Source organism: Oryctolagus cuniculus, chromosome 15, assembly GCF_051225735.1.
Source record: "Oryctolagus cuniculus isolate XC-2025 breed Fujian yellow rabbit chromosome 15, ASM5122573v1, whole genome shotgun sequence".
NCBI classification, from domain to species: Eukaryota; Metazoa; Chordata; class Mammalia; order Lagomorpha; family Leporidae; genus Oryctolagus; species Oryctolagus cuniculus.
In genome coordinates this window covers 82,688,880-82,708,000 of record NC_142881.1, presented here as the reverse complement: position 1 = coordinate 82,708,000, position 19,121 = coordinate 82,688,880, and the positions used below count along the sequence as shown (strand labels likewise).

At 59.7% G+C, this 19,121-nt stretch overlaps 1 long non-coding RNA gene across 1 annotated transcript; it reads right to left on the bottom strand.

The window, feature by feature from the left end:
• Positions 1 to 391: 391 nt before the first annotated feature.
• On the bottom strand, positions 392 to 3,160 carry LOC149122121 (uncharacterized). Its single transcript, XR_016221369.1, has 4 exons — positions 2,437 to 3,160; positions 2,186 to 2,271; positions 893 to 932; positions 392 to 454 (listed from the first exon to the last, which is right to left on the bottom strand). It is a non-coding gene; the product is annotated as an uncharacterized LOC149122121 (long non-coding RNA).
• Between the last annotated feature and the right edge of the window lie 15,961 nt (positions 3,161 to 19,121).

The following is a 19,121-nucleotide window of genomic DNA, read 5'->3' as shown; positions in this document are numbered from 1 at the left end:
TGAGACAGCAGGAGGGAGAAGCCAGGGGCTCCCTGTGTATTGGCAGAGGGAGGATCTGCCCAGATGGGGGCCTTATGACCCACAGTGACTGGGGGCCAAGGGCTCAGGGGCACCGGCTCTGCCCTGCACTGACTGCCCCCTACAGGGCACCTGGAAACCTGCCCTGCATCCGGGATTGTCTTCAGCAGTGACTTCAGATTTTCTACCAGGACAGTGTCCTGTGTGTATGGGGAAGGGGTGCAGATGACCTGTGTCTCTAAGGGCTGGACAGTTGCCCCTGGGCATTTGAGAGGCAGGTGGTGCCTGGCACAGGAATGGGCACTGCTCAAACCCCAACTCAGCTCTCAGTGTTCCCGAGGGGCCCTCAGCTCCACGGTACCTTCTCGCTGCCACAATATTTGCTGTAGTTCTTTATCATCTTGATCCATTTCTGGATCCTGCGCACCTGTTTACACTGGAAAATGAGATAGGATGGCATGAGCCCAGCTTCAGGCTCTGAGAGTGGCTCTCAGATGCAGCTCAGGAGCTCTGTGTGTGCTCAAAGGAAGGAGCCAGAAAAGGCACAGACCGTGAGCCCCAGATATTCTGTCTGGGGAGAGTCGGCAGCCTGGCCTCTGATCCGAGCTGCCCTGTTGTAAAGGCAGAGCCCCTGAGCTCCAGCCAGGTCACTCCCTAGCATGCCAATAAGTCAGGGCGGCCGACAGGCAGATGCCCCTGAGCTGTGGCTCAGTTCTGGCACAGGCAAGTATGTTAAGATGTTAGCAGGTGCCATGTAAGTATTCCATCACAGGGCCTTATGGCATTCCCACTAACCATTGCCGAGCCCCACATACCCCCTCCACCCAGCTCTGCTTCCCAGATGACTGGCCCATGGTCAAGGACTTGTCCTTACCTTTGCCCCCAGGGTGCTGTCTTGGGGCAACTTCTGCTCACTGGAAAGCAAGGGAGGTGGAGAGGTGAGGACAGGACCACAACCAGCACCTCTACCTCCCTAATGGGCCAGGGAAGTACCAGCCTCAACTTCTCAGCCTAGGGGACTGAGACGGGAAGGGAGGGGCTGGTGACCATGAGCACAGGGAGCCCAGGGCCAGGCAGGGGCCCTTGCTGCCAGTGGGGGTCTCCAGGCCTGTCAGAGGTCCACCTTCCTGGGTGTGTGGCAGCACCCCCACAGCGGTTGGGGGGTTGCTGTCCTGAGCAGGGCCAGGCTGCCCGGGGGGGAGGGAGCAGTGTCCCCACATCAACTCTCCCCAAGAAGTCACCCTGGAACTGAGTCCAGGTGGCCTGCCTGAGAGATGCTCAGTGCTGTGAGTGTGCACCTGGGGCTCCAGGCACCTGGGACCACCACAACTCCCAGGGTTCCCCCCTGCCCCCCCCTCCCCTGTGCACTGGCAGCCTGAGGTGCTGGCTCCACACCTACCCCTCCTCTGTCAGCCCAGACTGTGGCCATCTCTCCACCACTCTGCTCCTGTTATTCTCCAAGTTCTGGCACAGCATGAGCCAGAAACCCCTATCCTCATGCTAAGGTGGGCTGCTGAGTCATGCCAAAGATGGCCCGAGATGGCTCCATCCCCCTAGGTCACTGGAGCCCACCTGCCAGCCATGGGGCCTCTCTCCCCGACAACTGTGGGAACAGCCTCCAAGTCTGCCTCCTGCCCCCAGGCCCCACTCCTCCAAGCACAGACCCGGGGGCAGGGCCCTCAGCTGCAGCCTCCCTGTGGTCTGTACTATGAGAACCCACAAGCAGGTTCAGAGCCTCAGAGACCACACCCCTGGCCATCCCTCAGACTAGGTCTTCAAAAGCCTTGAGCCTGGACCCTAGACCCAGGCACCTCCTGGACAACTGCCAGATGCCAGGCTGGTGCCCCAACCCTGTGGCCGCAGCTCTGGAATGCTGATGGCCAGGCTGTGTTGCCTGGGAGCATGGGGACCCTGAAACCACCCCCTCTACTTAACAGAAACAGAGACCTCAGAGTAAGAGTACCCAGTGGTTGCCCCACGTCCAGCTCTGTCCCTGCCTGTAGTCCTCAGTCACAGGGACACTAGGCTCTGGCTAACTGCTGACCAGTGCCTGCCTGTGACCACAGCTGGGCTCAAGATGGGGGCCTGGGGACAGGTGTGGCACCTCATGTTGGGGTTTCTGACCCCAGTCCCTGCCTTGGGGTGGGCTGGGGTGTGGAGGACTCACTGCAGGAACCGAAGCCTGTCTGGGACAATTCAGCCGCCTTCATTGTCCTCTTCTTCAGGCTCCAACAGTGCCGCTCCTTGGTGTCCCTGCAGCCGAGAGGGGACCCAGATGAGAAGCCCGGGTGTCAGTCACTGGGGGACCTGAGCAGCCTGCCCCCTCTCCCCTTGTCCCCAGGGAGGTGGGGTCTGGCTCTCACAGGCACAGTACTTGAGGCAGGGTCCCACATCCTCCCCCAGCACCCAGGCCGATACCTTCTCATACTTCATGATGATCACTGCTCGCTCCGGGGCTCTGCCGGACCTCAAGGTGTCCATATCCAATCTGTAATACACACATGCACATGTGAGCCAGCACAGGGAGCCCTCGGGAACTGCTGCCCTGAGGGCTGTCCCCCTGGTCAGCTGGGTCCCAGGAGGATGACTTATGCAGAGCACAGGGACTAGGGATGGTTGGGGAAGGACAGCCCCCACATTGTCTCCCCTGCCCTCAGAAAGGATGCTCCTCCCCCAGCCTGGCATCCATGTGTACTCCAGGGAGTCCAAGTCTAAGGGTCTCCCTGGCCCGCTCCCAGTCCCCGCATCTCTGGGGCTCTCAGAGGTGGACTCACTGCCCCACCTAATACCAGCTGATCTGACACCTAGTCTTGAACCCGTGTCTGACACAGAATCACACCAAGGCCCATTCGACACTGATGCCCAGCACAGCGGGAGGAATGGGACGACTGTATACATGCTTTGCACACAGGGGCCCACTGAGAGCTCAGCCACATCACTCATGGAACCTGGCATGGGAGACCAGTGCCACCCACCTGGCGTGACCTTCCCCGCATCACAGGTCATGCGGAGATCCAGTCCCACTCACATCCGTCGAGAATCCATTCAATTCTATCAAATGTGCCTCCTGCCTACGCTACCAACAGCTGGTCAGTTGGGCAGTAGATGCACTACTGGACACTAGTCGCCTCCCAGCCCAGAGTGCGCATCCTCAGTGACCGTAACATCACAGAAGCCGGCCAGTCAATCCCAAGTGGCTCTGTTGTGGCATGGGTCAGGGTCCTCAGCCCTGGCTTCATTAAAGGTCACCAGAAGTGGGGCCTGTGTTCTCCCCAGGGCCCAGGTGAAGAGGGCAGGGCTCTGGCAGAACTGCCCCAGAACCAGGGGTGCCAGGGCCCTCTGCCACCTGCCGTAACGGTCCCAAGTCCCAGGCAACCTGCACTTCCTGCCCCTCCTTTCTTCCTCTGCCATTTTATTACAGCCCAACTGTGAAGGCCTTTTTCTATGAACACAAGGTGGCACAGGGAGCCCCATCATGGCCAGTCCTTCTTCCTGAGGTCCCCACACTCGGGGCTGCCCCTGCAATGACCTGAATGGAGACTCCCAGGGCTGCAGCCTCCTGTCCTACCACAGGCCCCACCCCAGCACTGCCAACCCCTGCTGACACCCCCTGCTCTGTTCCAGCCCCTCTTCCCAGGAGTTGTAGGAGGTGGACACAGGGGGTCCTCCTGGGATGGAGGGCAGGGAAGCCACCCGCTGAGCACCACCTGCATAGGACCTCAAGCCGGTGTGGCCCAGACTTTCCAGAGCAGGAGCCAGGGCCCTGTCCTGACACTGACCAGGGCTTCAGGCACAGAGCGCTGAGAACTCCTGGGCACCAGCTCCTGAGCCGCATGCTGGTAACACCAAGCTGCTGCTGACCATAAGGACAGGGACAGCACACATCGGGCAGGAACAGTCACAGGCCCGCAGCTACCCGGGGTGCTGTTCTCCGGGACACACACCCCTGAGGGATGCAGGGGTCACTGCCAGCAGCAGCTCAGCCCTTCCAGCCCCTGGGCTGCTCATGGTCACCACAGGCTCTGCAGAGCCCAGGGACCCCAGCAGGGTTGGCCCAGCCTCAAGGGTTCCAGCTTAGGCTGCCTTCCTGCTGCATCCTCACTGCCTACTCCGGGGAGGGGGAGCTGTCTTCTACTGTGGGGTGTGCATGTATTTCTCTGTGTGCATCACACATGTGTGCCCAAGATGGGTGTGCTCCAGGCCTCCCCCAGGACTAGAAGCTCCACGCCTGAAGTACCCGGTCCTTGTCACTGTCACCTCATGGCATGCAGGCTACACTGAGATGGCACCAAGTGTCCCCCCATTTTCCCACCAAGCCTTGCTGGGCTGCTTTGGTACAGTGGAGGTGGGCTTGCAGTGGGCACAGCCCCATGGTAAGGCAGGAATCTACACTCCTTCAAGAACTCCTGTTGCCCTCAGTACAGTACTCACTGGTGAGGCTGAGACGATGGCCCCAGGCTGATGGGTTTAGGAGGCTCCTGGATGAATCCTGCTCTGGGTGACAAGGCAGCTGGCTGCACAGCCCCTGCCAACCTGGCCCAGCATGGAGGACGCCCGGGGGGAGGGATGAACTCACCTCTGCAACGTGGCTTCTGTCCCCTACTGTCAGGTGACGATCCCACCTGTTGGCCATCTCCTCCTCTGTCAGGACCCTGGAGGTGGATAAGGAAAAAAAGATACACCTGTCTCCAGCCCCTCCCTGCCCTGTCTCAGGCCCCAGGACAGCCTCTCCTGCTCACCCCATCATGGTCAGGGCAGTGACAACCCAAGTCTCATCTGCAGCCTGCCCGGTACCACAGAGTCCAGCGTCCCCATCCCCTGCACATGCACCACAGCACTCTCTGTTCCACTTCCTCATTGCAAGGGGCCCCTCTTGTGCCCAGGAACCCACCCAAGTGTTCCCCTCTGCTGTCCTGCCCTACCTTGACGCAGCACTCACCAACCCCTGGAGAAACTTCTCCCCAGACACGGGGGCAGGAGGCCTCCCTGCACCCCTTAAAGCCACGCGGCCATGGCATTGTCTTGCCTGTCAGTTTCTTTCTAGTCCTCACAGCAACCTTGCTCGCCTCATCACCTGAAGGTCACGGACATGGGCAGTTTCTCTTTAGTCTCCCTGCCCTGCAGACTTGCTGGCAAACAGTAGAATGCAAATAAATACCAATAAATTGAAAAACATGGCATTCTCATACATTCAGTGTGGAGTTGAGGGCCTGCATGCCATGAGGGGTAGCCTGCATGCCATGAGGTGACAGTGACAAGGACCGGGTGCTTCAGGCACGGAGCTTCTAGTCCCAGGGGAGGCCTGGAACACACCCATCTTGGGCACACATGTATGATGCATAGAGAAATACATGCGCACCCCACAGTAGAAGACAGCCAGGTGTTACCAGCATGCGGCTCAGGAGCTGGTGCCCAGGAGTTCTCAGCGCTCTGTGCCTGAAGCCCTGGTCAGTGTCAGGACAGGGCCCTGGCTCCTGCTCTGGACAGTTGGCCACACTGGCTTGAGGTCCTATGCAGGTGGTGCTCAGCGGGTGGCTTCCCTGCCCTCCATCCCAGGAGGACCCCCTGTGTCCACCTCCTACAACTCCTGGGAAGAGGGGCTGGAACAGAGCAGGGGGTGTCAGCAGGGGTTGGCAGTGCTGGGGTGGGGCCTGTGGTAGGACAGGAGGCTGCAGCCCTGGGAGTCTCCATTCAGGTCATTGCAGGGGCAGCCCCCGAGTGTGGGAACAGGTCTATGTGAGGCTCGCTGTGCCACCTAGTGTTCAAATAGAGACCTTCACAGTTGTGCTGCAATAACATTGCAGAGGAATAAAGGAGGGGCAGAAGGTGCAGGTTGCCTGGGACTTGGGACCGTTATGGCAGGCGGCAGAAGGCCCTGGCACCCCTGGTTCTGGGGCAGTTCTGCCAGAGCCCTGCCCTCTTCACCTCGGGCCTAGGGAGAACACAGGCTCCATTTTTGGTGACTTTTGATGAAGCCGATATGAGGACCCTGACCCATGCCACAGCTGTGCATCACTTGGGATTGGCTGGCAGCCCCATTATGTCACAGTCAGTGAGAACTGTGCACTCTGGGTTGTCGGCAACCAGTGGTCAGTAGTGCATCTACTGCCCAACTGACCAGCTGTTGGTAGCGTAGGCAGGAGGCACATTTGATAGAATTGAATGGATTCTCGATGGAGGTGCGTGGGACTTGTTCTCTGCATGAGCTGTGACGTGGGGAAGGTCACGCCAGGTGGGTGGCACTGGTCTCCCATGCCAGGTTCCATGAGTGATGTGACTGAGCTCTCAGTGGGCCCCTGTGTGCAAAACGTGTATACAGTCATCTCATTCCTCCCGCTGTGCTGGGCATCAGTGTCGAATGGGCCTTGGTGTGAGTCTGTGTCAGATCAGCTGGTGTTAGGTGGGGCAGTGAGTCCACCTCTGAGAGGCCTAGAGATGCGGGGGTTGGGAGCAGGCCAGGGAGACCCTAAGACTTGGGCTCCCTGGAGTACACATGGATGCCAGGCTGGGGGAGGAGCATCCTTTCTGAGGGCAGGGGAGACAATGTGGGGGCTGTCCTTCCCCAACCATCCCTAGTCCCTGTGCTCTGGACAAGTCATCCTCCTGGGACCCGACCACCAGGTACCCGCCCACCTGGCTGTGTGACTGTCCCCCCTCTGACCAGGGGGACAGCCCTCAGGGCAGCAGTTCCCGTGGGCTCCCTGTGCTAGCGCACAAGTGTGTGTGTCTTACAGATTGGATATGGACACCCTGAGGTCCGGCAGGGGCCAGGAGCAAGCAGCGATCATCACGAAACATGAGCAGGTACGGGCCAGGGTGCTGGGGGAGGAGGTGGGGCCCTGTCTCAAGCACTGTGCCTGTGAGAGCCAGACCCTGCCTCCCTGGGGACATGGGGAGGGTGGCTCAGGTCCCCCAGTGACTGAGACCCAGGCTTCTCACCTGGGTCCACTCTCCCTGCAGGGTCCCCATAAAGAGGCCCAGTTTCATCTGGGAGAAGAGGATGATGAGAGTGGAGCGCTCGTCCCAGACAAACTTAGATTCCTGCAGTGAGTCCATTGCACTATGATACACCCAGGGGAGGGACCAGGGTCAGAAACCCTGCCATTAGGTAGCACACCTGTCCCCAGGCCCCCTCCTTGATCCAATCTGTTGTCACAGTACAGGCACTGGTCAGCGTGTGGCCAGAGGTGATGACCCAGTGAGTGAATCAAAACTGAAGGCAGGGGCTGGTGCCACGGCTCACTAGGCTAATCCTCTGCCTTGCGGTGCCGGCACACTGGGTTCTAGTCCTAGTCGGGGCACCGGATTCTGTCCTGGTTGCCCCTCTTCCAGGCCAGCTCTCTGCTGTGGCCAGGGAGTGCAGTGGAGGATGGCCCAAGTCCTTGGTCCCTGCACCCCATGGGAGACCAGGAGAAGCACCTGGCTCCTGCCATCGGATCAGCGCGGTGTGCCAGCCATGGCGGCCATTGGAGGGTGAACCAACGGCAAAAGGAAGACCTTTCTCTCTGTCTCTCTCTCTCACTGTCCACTCTGCCTGTCAAAAAAAAAAAAACAAAACTGTAGGCAGGGACAGAGCTGGACATGGGGCAAACACGGGGCACTCTGCTTCTGAGGCCTCTGTTCATGCTAAGTAGAGGGGGTGGCTTGAGGGTCCTGCCCTGCTCCTAGGGGACACAACCAGGCCATCAGCATTCCAGAGCTATGTCCACAGGGTTGGAGCACCATCCTAGAAGGTGGGCAGTTGTCCAGGAGGTACTTGGGTCTCAGGAGCCAAGCTAAAGGCTTAAAGAACTGGCCTGAGGGACGGCCAGGGGTGTGACCTCAAGGCTCCGAACCTGCCTGCAAACTTCCCCAGTACAGACCGGGGCAGAGGGGTTTGCAGCGGAGGGCCCGGCCCCTGGGTCTATGCTGGGAGGAGTGGGCCTGGGGGCAGGAGGCAGACTTGGAGGCTGTTCCCACAGATGTCAGAGAGAGAGGCCCCGTGGCTGGAAGGTGGGCTCCGGTGACCTAGAGGCATGGATCCGTCTCAGGCCATCTCTGGCGTGACTCAGTAGCCCAACTTAGCTCGGGGATAGGGGTTTCTGCCTCCATGTTGTGCCAGAACCTGGAGAAAAAGCAGGAGCCGAGTGGTGGAGAGATGGCCACAGTTCGGGCTGACAGAGGAGGGTGAGGTGGGAATCAGGCAACTCAGGTGGCCAGTACATGGTGGGGAGGGTGGGTGCAGGGGACCCTGGGGGTGTGGTGGTCCCAGGTGCCTTGAGCCCCAGCTGCACACTCGCAGCACTGGCAGCAAGGGCTCCTGCCTGGCCCTGGGCTCCCTGTGCTCACGGTCCAGCCCCTGCTGGGTGTCTGCCTGCAGCATGGCTGCCCCCTCCCTGCCCTTCTCTGTCCCCTGGGCTGTGCCTCAGCAGGGTGAGGAGGACACAGGTCCTGTCCCAGCCTTGCTGGGAAGTGGACCGTGCGAGGTTCAGTGCCCATTCTCATGGTGTTGTCTCTCTTGCCTTTCAGTAAGCAGAAGCCACCCAGGCCTGGATGCCTGGCAATGCAAGGGGTAAGCTGACCTTGGCCATGGACTCTTCAACTAGGAGGCAGAACTAGCAGGCCTGTGGGTATGGGCAGTGGTTAGGGGAGTGCCATATGGTCCTCCAGGGACAGCAGTCCCCAGGAGATCTGTTGAGGCCCACATGCCCCAGTGTAGGCCTGCAGCTCTGGAGTCCCCGCCTGTGGGCCACTATGGCCCACTTGCTGGATGAGATGGGACTGGCTTGAGGATGGCTTGTCCTGTAGGCAGAGCCCAAGCCCCTGAGGCTCCCCTAGTTGGAAGGTCTGGGTGCTGTGGTCTTCCCCTTTGCTGGCTCCTCCCAGCTGAGTTCTCCACAGGCTCCTGAGCTGCACCCGTGGCCTCTCCAGAGGACACTGCTGGGCTCACGCCATCCTGTCTCCATTCCCAGCGTAAACATCAGGAGGGCCGCCGACTGCAAAAATGGAACAAGATGCTGCGAAATTTCACCAAGTACCACAGCAGTGAGAAGGTGCCTGGACCTGAGGGCCCCTGGGGACCACTGGGGGCGGAGCTACAATGGATGGTGCCCATCGCTGTGCCTCTCAGACACAACTGTCCTGCCCTGAAAGGACACAGGTCATCTCAGCCCAATGCCCTTACACCCAGGACACTGTCGCAGTAGAAGATCCAAAGTCTCCCCTGGGGCCACTCCCAGATGCAGGGCAGGCACAGTTCCTGGTGCCCTGTGTGGGCAGTGAGTGCACCACAGAGACTGCACTGAGCCCTCGGCCCTCCTCTCACTGTTGGGTCAGGAGGCCCAGGTCCAGGCAGATCTGGGGACATAGCACAGAGCCCAGGGCTCCCCTTCCTGCTGTCTCACCCTACGCTCCCCCCCAACAGAGGGCCTGGGGCGGGTCTCACCAGAGCCTCCTCTCTCCTGTAGTTCCACCGGAGAATTGAGAAAGGCATCCCCGCCCAGGTGCGCGGCAAGGTGTGGGCCATGATGCTCTCCGTGGATACCAGGAAGGCCCAGAACCCTGGCAAATTCGAGGTATGGCTCTGCACGCAACCCGAGGCAGCCCGACCTGCTCAGGCCTGGTCAGGAGCCCGAGGCTCCCGCGTGGTGGACAAGTAATGCCAAGGAGGAGTGGTCATTCGGTTGGGGCCCCCACCCGGCCCTCCCCTCTGCCTCATCCATGTCTCCCCAGAGGCCTCCTCCATGTCTCCCCACACACAAATGGGCCTGGACACAAGGATCCGGTCAGGGCCACAGCCCTCATCCCTGTGGTTCCACCTTGCCTCTAGGCCCAGGACTGCCCAGTGCCATTGTGCTGGGTTCTGAATGCATAGAGAAGGCCTGGAATGAGGTGGAAGTCCTGTGAGCTAGGGCCCTCAGCTGGCTCTGTCCCTAACGGCCCTCCCCACACCTGCTTGCGTGTTTCTTATGCTCACCGGGCCCTGCCCTCACCTGGGCCTTCTCATGCCTGGCCTGGCCTCAGCTCACCCAGCCCCCACCTGGCCTGCTGGTTCCATCGGTCAGAGTCAGCTCTCAACTGCTTCTGGGAATGAGGGCTGATCCATCAGAGGGCTGGCCCCGGGCTGACTGTCACCTCCCTGGCTGACATCAGGGAGCAAGGAGCAACTGAGCCGCCAGCCCCGCCCTCCCCCAAGTCTTCAAGTGGGGGCTGCCCCTGGGGCCAGCTCCAAGTCCAAGAAGGGTGTCCACTCTCTTGATGGAGCTGGGGCTCTCCTGCAGGGGGCAGCCCTGAAGGCTGGTCAGGGTGAGGCTGACTCCTGTCCTGTGGGGCCTGAGAGCCCAGTGAGGAGGCTCGGAGGCCTGATTCAGTCTCTCCTGCTCTGGGAAGGCAGAGGTAGCACAGAAGGACATTGGCAGAGCCCCTGGCCTCAGGCTGACTGTAGCGGGTCCGCAGTGGCCCCTCTGCTGGGCACTGGGGGTGGCGTGGGCCCTAAGGTGAGTGGGGAACCCCTGACCCTCCCTGGATCAGGGGAATGAGCTGCCCCCAGAAAAACTCTCCCTGCCAACCAGAAGAGCTGATGTGGCTTTGGGGTGCTTGTGTGACAGTGGGGGTTGGCTCGTCCTGAGGCTGGCCCCTCCCCCTCGGCCCTGCCCTGCAGGAGATGAAGGAACGGGCCAGGTTGTGCTCAGATCAAGTCCAACAGATCGATGAAGAGGTAGCACGCACGTTCAGAAATCACATCATGTTTCGAGAGAGATACAGAGCCAAGTGAGGCCTCTGGGCTGCAGGGGTCCCGGGGGAGGGAGGTACAAGGGTCCTGGTACACATGGGGTCCTAGGAGAGACTTGGGCTCAAACCTAAAGCGTAATTGCTCTAGGACAGAAAAAAATGGATCCATGGCCTTCTATTTATACTGAACAGTTTGCTTTCCCAAAGACACTTTGGTGGGAATGAAATGAAAAGGAACACAAGGGGAGACAGTATTTACAAAATATATAAAATGAAGTTTGTAAATCTAAATAACAAGAAAGCAAATCAGGGTTCCCTGCCCTGACACGGGCCAAGGCTCAGGAGGGCCCCTGCATGATGGCACACACAATTCTACTCAACGCATGAACACACACTTAGCACCTAAAGCACAACGGGGCACCAGTGCACAGCTGTGAGAATGGGGGAACTAAGACCACTGAGGACCCCGGGTGCTGGGGACAATGTGAGGTGAGCACCACTCTGGTTCATTGCAGGAACAGAGCACAGCGCCCAGGCCACCGGCAGCACCCAGGGCCATTTCTCACAATGAGAAACACACACATTCCACACGAACCCCCAGCACACACGCACATGTACACAACCACCAGAACAGCTGAGTGCACAGAAAACCCTCACCCAGGATTCAGGGTTGTGTTCACAGTCACTGGACGTAGGACTAGCCTGCATGATGCTCAGTGGGGACACGGATAAGCAACCCATGTCACAGCTGAATCCGAGAATGGGATTCAGTGAGAAGCAGGACGAGACTCGGCCCTGGGCTCACCTGGATGCATCTCAGGTGCATTCTGCTAAGAGAGGATGCGTCCCTCAAAGGCTACACCTGCTATGATCCACTCACAGGACATCTGCAAGAGGCCAAACCCTGGGACACACAACAGGGCAGTGGTGGCCACGGGCTGGGGGAGGTGGGGAGTTTGGCCACAGAGGCTCATGGGGAACACATAGGCCACAGGAGCTGCTCCCTACCAGGCTGAACGTGCATGGGAGGCTGACTCTCCACAGCTTAGACCCACGGGACTGCACCTCCCACAGTGGAACGCTCACCTGTGCAATGAACACCCACCTGGGGAAATGAAACTGCACATGACTGCACCGTGGGAGATGTTAGTGTCCCTGCAGGCAGCACTCACCCACACGGTGGACAACATGCAGGTGCCCTGATGATGTCACTGCTCATGAGCAGAGTATCACGGGCCCTGCGTGTAGCTGTCAGGCTGTGTTAGGCAGAGCCACACGGATAGCCTCTGTCCTTTCTCTTCCAGACAACGCTCCTTATTCGAGGTGCTCCTCACATATTCGATGTACAACCCCGTGAATATTCTGGTATCATATCGCAGGTGCTATCCCTGCAGTCCCTGCAGGGCACCCTTGGTCACAGAGATCCCAGCCTGTGTTGAGGGGGCCTCTCTAATCCACAAGGCAGAGACTGAGGGGTAGAGTTCAGGCTCATGGCCTCCTTGGCCCCAACCTCAATTCTGGGGGCAGAACGGAAGCCTTCTCCTGGGCTGGGCTCTGTTCTGGCCCAGGCAGGCCTTACTATGGTTCTTCTTCCTCACGTCTGCAGTGGGGCCCAGCAGGGCACCTGTGCAGCAGAGAGCTCCAGAGGCCATCACGGGTGTGCAGTCTGCACTCCCACAACAGTCTTCCCCTTCCTGACATCTGGGGTGGGGCTCATACCTCTTCTTAACCCTGCACAGCCTGCGCTCAGACCCTGCAGGAGTCGCTCCAGGAACTTTGAGAGCTGGCTTGTGCTCCAGTCCCTGAGATCCTGACACCCAAGGGGCAGCAGTGGGGCCTGGTAGTAACGCTCAGCCCTCCCAGGAGAGGTCACCTTTGCCATGTGAGATCATCCCAGCCAGGGAGGTCCCTCTGATGTGTTTTGTGTTCTTCCAGGAATTGGGCTACAGCCAAGGCCTAAGCCACGTGGCAGCCCTGCTGCTGATGTGGCTGAGTGAAGAGGATGCTTTCTGGGCCCTAGTCCAGCTCATGGGGGACAGCCAGCACTCGATGCATGGTGGGTGATGGGTGTGGTGGGAGTGGTCCGTGCAAGTGCAGGGATGGGCATGCAGACAAGTGACTGGGACATTGTCCCTCGCTGGCTGCTGCGTGCATAGGGCAGTCTCCCTCAGAATACTTCCTTAGAAGCCAGGGCCGGCAGAGGGCCCAATACCAAGCCATACCCCTCACTTCCCATCACACAAAGGTCCTGTGCCTTGTCTTTGACAAATGACCCTTAGGTCCGTACTGGCCTTACTGCTTTACATCTCTCTACCGAGACTTCCACCCAGTGAGCCACACACCTGCAGAAGGAGCATCCATTCTATGGTGACCCCTCCACACCTCAAGTGACCAGATGGCCCTTAGGCACCCAGTGTGACTGCAGTCAGCCCAGCAGTCAACTAAGGCACACTGCCCTGGGCTGTCAGCTGTACCCCCCTTCCCCTGATGCTCCCCTGCCTGTTAGAGCCTCCCCTGACCCTCCATGTTCAAAGACCCCACCCCAAGCCTTTGGCTCTCCAGCTTTCTTGGGAATACACCCTGAATGAGGGCTGGGGGGTTGCTATTACTCAGATTTCTACACACCAGACCCCAAAACTGGAGTGATTCAAGCAACACCTGAGAGATATCATGCATCGCGTGCTCCCCTCCCTGGAGAAACACCTGGTAAGTAAACATCTCCTTTCTCCTCTCGGGGGCTCTGTGCTCAGGGAGGGGAGGACAGAGAGGGGTCCTGACTGCTTCCTGGGCCAGGGGAGGCTACATCCTCACCAAGGCTTTTCTTGGTTACTGGAGACTGCGGCAGCTTGGGTGCTGGTTTGATTTCCTGCACTTGGTCCCCCAGAGTTTGCGTAGATTGAAGGGAAACGCTGTCCCCAGGGCAGAGTGGACTGAGGGACCTGTGTCCCTTCAGGAATCTGCATGGCTGGGAGAGGGGATGCACCTGCTGCTGGGCTTCCTGCACCCAGGGGCTCTGCCACAGGGCACAGATTAGAGGGAGTCAGGCCTGAGCCCTGGGCCCTGGGCCCTGAGCCCCCTCTGCCTCTTCTTAGGAGAAGAAGGGTGTGTACCTGGAGGACTACACCGTGCACTGGTGCATCCAGGGCTTCCTGGATGGGGTAAGTGCCCCAGGGACCCCTTGCCCAGGGAAGCTCCTGCCCAGTATCTGGCTCTCTTGTCCTGGTGGCCTGTGACTCTGATCAGGGCTGAGCCCCCCCAGCCCCAGCAGACATAGGAGGGAGCCTGCTGTGCAGACCAGGCAGGCCCTGCCCTGCTAAAGGTGGTCCAAGCTGAGGCTGAGCCTCAGGGACATCAAGGAGGGGACAGGTCCCACCAGGACCCATCCTGAGAGCCTGGCAAAGGCCAGAGCCCTACAGTGAGAGGCAGGAGATCCATGGACCCCCAGTGGCAGAGGCTGGTGTCAGCACAGCCCAAGGGCTGACCCATCCCCCAGGTCCCTGGTGTGTCCGGCATCTCCAGTGTGGCTTCCAAAGTGTGCAGAGCAGTCTGGGTGGCCCCGGGGTCCTGGATAGGTCTTGGTGCTCTTTCTCTCTGGGCTTCTAGGGCACAGCTAGGATGCCCCATAACACTGCACACCCACCCACTGTGGGCCCTGCTGAGGCCCTGACACACGGGGTCCTCCAATGCCTCTGTCCCCAGTTGCCGTTCCCCCTGGCACTTAGGATGTGGGACATCTACATCCTTGAGGGCACGCACGTACTCACCATCATGGTATACACTGTCCTCAAGGTCCATCGAAGTAAGTCTTCAGGGCCATCAGAGGCCATGGTGCTGGGGATGGAGGACTTGGGGGGGTCTCATACTTGGCCTGGGTGAGCAGAACCTGGGGGAGGGACGAGTTTTCTGAGTTCTTGGTCAGCTTAGGGGGCATTGCAAATCCCATTTCATTTCCAACCCCAAAAACTCAAAAGTCCACTGGGAGAAGTGGCCAAGGTCATTGCCCAGGAAAAGTGGCCCCTGATCAGTCTCCTCTAGGGCTTGACACTCATGGGTGTCCAAGGGGGTCTGCAGACCATGTCTGGTGCAGGGACAGGGATGGAGCAGCCATGGTGGCTGTGCCATCCCTATGGCACCTCCCAGCCTGACACCCACCACCACGTCTAGAGCCTGTGTTGAAGATGTCCCGGGACCACATTCAGGAGTCCCTGCATGTGTTCCTTTCCCAGTGCCTGGCTCTCTTGACCTGGTGTCCTGTGACTCTGAGCAGGGCTGAGCTTCCCCAGGCCCAGCAGACACAAGAGGGAGCCTGCTGTGCAGACCAGGCAGGCCCTGTCCTGCTGAGGGTGGTCCAAGCTGAGGCTGAGCCTCAGGGCCAGCAAGTGGGGGACAGGGCCAGGGTCAGGGGTTGCAGCAGGAACAAGGATTGGAGCAGCCATGGTGGCTGCACCATCCCTAGGGCTCCACCTAGCCTGATGCCCGCCCCCATGTCTAGAGTGCCTGCTGAAGATGTCCAGGGACCACATCCGGGAGTTCCTGCAGGTGACCCTGAAGCAGGCTTGGTCACTGAGCGAGGATGCGGCCATCAGGCAGCTGCGGGCCTCCATGCATGAGCTGGGGAAGCTCCAGTGCCTCCTGCCTCCTGAAGGTGAATCCAGCACACGGCCCCATCCCATGCTCCCTTGGGGGAGTCAGTAGTGGGAGTGCCAGCCCTGGCAGCCCTGCCCAGGGTCTCACCTCTTCCTAGTCCTCCTTGACCTCCCCAGGCTCAGCAGTTCTGCTTTCAGGAGCTTCTGACAGCATGGCCTGGTGGGGCCTCGGGCAGCTTCCCTGGATCCTCCTGCGGGATGGTCCAGCTGGCACTGGATCTCCTTCAGCCATCTGAGGACCCCTGGAAGGCCCAGGTGCCCTGAGCCCAGTTGTGGGGGCTGAGTCCACTCCTGTGAGCAGGGTGGGTGCAGAGGCAGGCGCTGGGGGCCCCCGCGGCAGAACCCAAGTGCAGCTGAGTGTGGGCTCTGCAGTCCTAGCCTTGAGCAAACAGAAGTCAGCGGGATCCGGAGCAGCACTGGCCTCTGGGCTCTGGTGGGCAGGGGTCCCCGTACTCGTCCCTGCTGCTGCTGCCATCAAGGACCTGAGCGCCTGGGTCCCCATGAAGAGCAGAGATGGGTCTGTCCCAGCTCTAGAGGCTGGCAGTGGGGGCCCAGGTGCAGGTTGTTCAGGCACTGGGGAGGCCCCACTGTGCTTCTAGGTACTGCCTACCCTGGTGCTCATGGGACAGAAGCAGTGACAGCCCAATCTCACCAGGAAAGGCACAGTGGCCCAGGGGCAGATAACACAGGGCACTCCTGCCACCTCTTTAGAAACTGCATTCCCTGTCCCTGAGGGCCTGAACCAGACTCCATGTCTGCCCCACAGCCCAGCTCTCACCCCCATCATCTTAGGCTCAGTTCCCTTCCTACAATTCAGGAGGGACTCAGATGCGGGTAACTCAGCCAATGCACTGTTAGGGCCCAGGATTTCAGGTGGGGTAGGTGATGGGGTCCTGAGTTGGTGCCAGCGGTCCCCAGAGATGAGAGAGTGAGGAGGGGGGCTCAAGGAGTGTCCAGCATGTGGGGCCTTGCAGGAAGAACCAGAAGTGTCCCCGTCATTCCCATGGCCCAGGCTGCAAGCACTTTTCCTTCTGTGGCCAGAAGGCTGGAGGTGTCCTGAGCGTCACACCAAGTGATGGGGACCCCAAGGGTCACGTCAGGGCAGGCACCCTGCAGGCCAGATGGTGGCCATACAGAAGCAAAACCCATCTGTTCTTCCAGCAAAACCAATGGAAGATGGCAGCCTGGCCCTGTAGGTGCCACCTGGCTCTCAGGAGCACGCTCCCCCATCAGTGTCCCTCAAGCGCAAGACCATCATTGAGGAGAGCAAAGGGTGCCACCCCGCTGCTGCAACTCCCCAGGAGCCAGCATGGGCTTCAGCTTCTGTCCCCGAGGGGACCAGTCCTCTCGGATCTGCCGTTCAGCCCGACTTCAAGCAACACGCCAAGGAGGAGAAGGGCAGTCATGGCAAGAGCAGCACCAAGCCCCACGTCCCAGGCTCCTCCACGGGGGCCTCAGGGTCAGGGGGCACCACCAGCCTCTCGGGCCCACAGTGCTCCTGGGTAGATGAGCTAGGCCCCCTCCGGCGCTGGACTTCCCTGACCAAACTCAACATGACCTTCAAAGATGATGACTCCGACTCTGACGATGAGGAGTACTACAGCGGCCTGGAGGAGAAGTAAGAGGAAGAGGAGGAGGAGGAAGAGGAGAAAGACCAGGCTGCTGAGTGCCCTGCATCTCCCTGGCCAAAGCTGCTGCGAAACCTGTGATTCCTCCTGCTGGCGACGATTTTTGAAGAGCATGATGAGGGAGGCCGTTAAGAGGGTGCCTCCCCGGAGCCCTCATCCCCAGCCTTGTCTGTGAAGCCCTCAGAGTCTCTGCGTGGCCCAGGCCTCTTGGCCCCACAGAGCTTGCAGAGCAGGGGAGACCTGTCCCGATGGGGGGGCCTCCCAAATCTCAGCCCGCCTGTCAAAGGCGCTGATTTCTGGCCCCTGGAGCTGGGTGGCCAGCAGGATCTCAGGGCCCCTCCCCCACCTGCCTCAGAGCCCCTGGATCCTGGGCCCATGCAGGCTGTGCCAGCCCTGGGAGCAGGGCTGAAGACACCTACCCTGCTTGGGAGCCCCATGCACTCTGGGGACACTCATGGGCTGGAGCCTGCAGGAGCCAGCCCTGTGCTGGGAGACCAGGCCTGTGTGCCCTCCCTGGCTCGAGGCCTCCTTGCTGCCCATTCCATGGAGGAGCTGGATGTGTGTGGGCACCTGGAGGGGAAGAAGAGCCCACCAGGTGTCCAGCTCAGACGGGCCAGAAGCCTAGCCTGTCTGAGCACAGCGGCCTCCCCCATGGACAAGGCTCCTCTCTGGAGCTCCTCTCCACCTCCCTGAACAGCCTCACCCTAGCTCAACTCGGCCAGAATCTAGCTTCTCTATGCCCAGTGGACTCCCTGATTGACAAGGTTCCTCTCTGGAGCTCCTCTCCCCCTCCCTGAGTGGCCTCACCCTAGCTTATCTCAGCCAAGGATCCAACCCACTGCCACAGTTGCTATGGGCACCCTCAGAGCAGGAGATGAGATAGGACACAGACCCAGGCTCCTGTGGGCTGCCACATACCCCTCTGGCCTTTGTGAGGGAACCCGGGAACTTCTGTCCCCTTGTTGATTGTATACTAAATTGTTTATTTCAGAATGTATTTGATTTTGTGACCCCTGGAGCCAAGCTGCCACACAGGGTCCCTGAGTCCCTTGCAAGAGGCTGCAGGTGCCACAGCCACCAGATGCAGGCAGAGACCTGGCTCAGGGTGCTCCATCAGTTCCTGAGATTGACCTGTGCCCAGCGTGGACCAGGGGAGCACTGGAGGAGCAGCAGTGGCTGGGTACATGTGGCCTTTGGGACAGTTCAGGAGTGTGGGTCCAGCCAAGGGACCAGGCCCATGATCACCTCTGTGCACTGTCCTGGGTATGTGGGCACCAGGTTCCCACTCTTCTTCCCTCTTTGCTTCCATCCTCTCTGCCCCTTCTCACAATCCAGCATCTCATGGCCTGAGCCCGTGAGAGGACCCCCAGGGCACTTCTGACCACAGACCAGGATGCCAGTGGGTGGAGGCAGCCCCAGAATGTCCAGGTAGTCCTGGTGGCACACCTGGCTGGCCAGATGCCCACATGCCCTCTGGCAGCTCAGGCCTCCTGGTCTGCTGTCACAGTGGGTTCAGCTTCTCCAGGTCATGCTGTCACTAGGGGTCATTAGCATGGATAATGTGTCCCTTGATGTTGGGAGAAGAGAATCCTGGCTCAGAGGCTCCTGGCCTGGAGACTCCACAGGGAAGGAGTCTGGAACCCTGCCTTGGGCAGAGAGAGCATCCCAGTTCTCCAAGGGTCCCAGACATTTGTAGCCTCTTCCTCAACCCATACAACCTCCAAAGGGCCACTAGGCCCTGTTCATCAGAAGCCACCTGGGGCAGGTTAGGCCATAGCCATTTTCCCCTGGGTCTGGAAGGCCCAGGATTCTCTAGCTGTTGAGTCTGTACTCCATTCTTGAATGAGCCATGGCTGTGTCAGTGGCAGGACCCCAAGGGCTCAGAATCGCTGGTCCCCACAGGGTGCTTTTTGCAGAATCACGCTGAGGCCAGAAGCTGACAAGATAGAGGGTGACAAGTGGCTACTGTGCTGATGACTCATCTCTCCAGGCTGGGGAGCCACAGCCATGGGCCAGTCCTGAGCCTGCTCCTGTTCTCCAGTGCTCGAGGCTGGTCCTCTTGTTCCTGGGAACCATAAGGCCATATTTTGGAGTCTTCACCTGCTTCTTCTGCTCCTTA